The sequence below is a fragment of the Saccostrea cucullata genome, unplaced genomic scaffold (assembly GCF_032062105.1).
Source record: "Saccostrea cucullata isolate Sc308-1 unplaced genomic scaffold, CSIRO_AGI_Scuc_v1 ctg5832, whole genome shotgun sequence".
Classification (NCBI taxonomy): domain Eukaryota; kingdom Metazoa; phylum Mollusca; class Bivalvia; order Ostreida; family Ostreidae; genus Saccostrea; species Saccostrea cuccullata.
The window spans coordinates 1-2,500 of NW_026928780.1; positions in this window are offsets into that span (position 1 = coordinate 1).

The following is a 2,500-nucleotide window of genomic DNA, read 5'->3' on the forward strand; positions in this document are numbered from 1 at the left end:
CGTGCGCACACAAACCCCTCAAGTTTTGTGCTAAGCAATTTTTAATCATATGATAACTTTCTTTAGAACTGCAAACCATAAGTTTTACGTTGATTTATTTTGATTGACTTTTAGCAATTTAGTTACACTTACAATATAAATTATTCCTTTAATTTGGTATTGTATTTAATTAGTCCTAAGACATTACATATAATCACATCAGAATTCAGACTGAAATTTAATTACAAAGCATGTTCGAGGTTTACGTTCAATAGCATGAACTTTGTATTAATCTAGTTGATTTGTACAGACTTGTGACTTCGCAGAAAATTAAACGAGAAACAACATAATGTTGCCTTTGTGATGTAACTGACATCATAATCAAATATGCACAAAACAACCACTTGAATCGTCGAAATTGTGTACCAAAATTGATGACAAAAGCAAACCCGCGACCTACCTTAATGATACAAAACCTGCCGATGTTTTACAGTGAGTACCTTTGAGGAATGTTTACCTGGGTAGAACTTTTATGACTATAAGTATTTTAAATAATTTATTCCACATGTGGATTCAACATGGGTAACTCTCACTCTCTATAGGAAAAACATTGTACTTTTTTGTATATTTTTAATATTTTAAGTACCAGCCTAATAGTGTACAAATTTCCTAATTTCAAACAATTTTTATAAATGTATTAAACATTTTTGTGATTTGCACAATTTTGTACAAAGTTAGCCTCGTAGTAAACAAAAGCTTTAAAATGAATGACCGTTCTCGATTTACTATAGAAAATCACAAATGTTGGCTGACCCCTACCACATTGTATGGTTTTGTTCTTTATATATTAATTTCGTGAATTTCAGCGGTATAAATTGTTGAATCATATGGTTTAGATATCAGTTAATGATTTGAGGTGAAAAAATTTGCTTGATTTGATTGTTTATTGTTTCACATTTTACAGGGGCCCATAAGTGCACTTATTCTTATATATAGGAGCTGACCATCGTTATTTCAATGTTTAATTAAGAGAAAGAAAAACGTCAAAGTGACTAATATTACGAACGACTTATCTAAAATCGTTTAAACGCATGTAAACATGTCAAAAGTGTAGGGTCGCTATGTAAAAGTTAGCAGCAAAAAGGCAAAATGTAATTATATTTGTCAACAAGAAGTCGCAAGTTCTAGTGGAACAAAGAGCCTATATATTATTACCCGTCTCAGCCGGCATCGCAACATTGACCTGTTTGCTACTGTGAAACTTGGAGGCAATCCGGTAGGTAAAATGGCGCGTCGAAAGAAAAAGTCATGGAATGTAAACTGATAATAAGATATCAATCAGAATTTTTAAGTCATAGTTTATTTTAACTCAAAGCAATTTGGTAAAATATTTTATCTGCCATTACTTCCACGAATACGACGTCAAGTGAAGTATCAACACAGTCAAACAGGTCAATGTTGTGATGTCGTCTGTGGTTTCAGAACGAGTATTTAGCATCAGTGGCTACATATTTACATGCGCAAGGGCTTGTTTGAAACCTTACTAAGTGGATCGATGCCTTGATTTTTCAGAAGAAAAATATGGGCAAATAACATTAATCTGTCATATACTTGTCCATTCAGAGAATAAAAAAAAAAAGGGTTTAAAATGTTTTATTATTGTAAATTTATGCTGTAATAAAAAATACTATCACCTCTTTAAAAAAACATGCAAAAAAATAGTGTATTCTCATTTGTCTGTATCGGCAATATGTATCGCATATCGCACCTCTGTATTGCAATATGTATCGTATTGAAAAATTTATTTCAATACCCAGCCCTAGTGTCACGTCCACATGCTTCCAGTGCTACGGAAAAGAGAATGAAAGAAATAAACACTATTGTGTTTGCATGCTTAAGTGACCAAAAAAACAAATATGGGTGTGGATCAAATAATGATAAAAAATATTATAACATTGACAAATGCAAGTGCTAAATTTTATTTGCGCCAATCCATTCCTGCTTGCATTTGTGCTTTAATACATATGTGCCAAATTTTCACGTTTTACAGTATTTTAAACCTCATTACATTTAATTATGCAAATTTTTCTTTTTTTTTATTAGGTAGATATAGAGAGAGAAGAGGTGACAACAATAGCAGGATTGGGGGTGAAAAGAAATGGCAGGGAGGAAGGAAATCTTTGTACAGAGCAGAAGTTTTCTTCTCCATGGGACCTTGTCATTGGACCTTCTCCTGGTAATTATTTCTAATCTTACTTATATCAATTTTAATCTAAGAAACTATTCTGAACATTGCTGAACATAATAATACAGTAATTATTTCTAATCTTACTTGTATCAAATTTCAACCTAAGAAACTATTTTGAACATGCTGAACTTTATAATACAGTAATTATTTCTAATCTTACTTGTATCAAATTTCAATTTAAGAAACTGTAATTCTGAACATTCTGAACATTATAATACAGTACCATTGGGACACAACCTTAAATTTTTAGGGAGCTTTTCTGATTGAAATAAT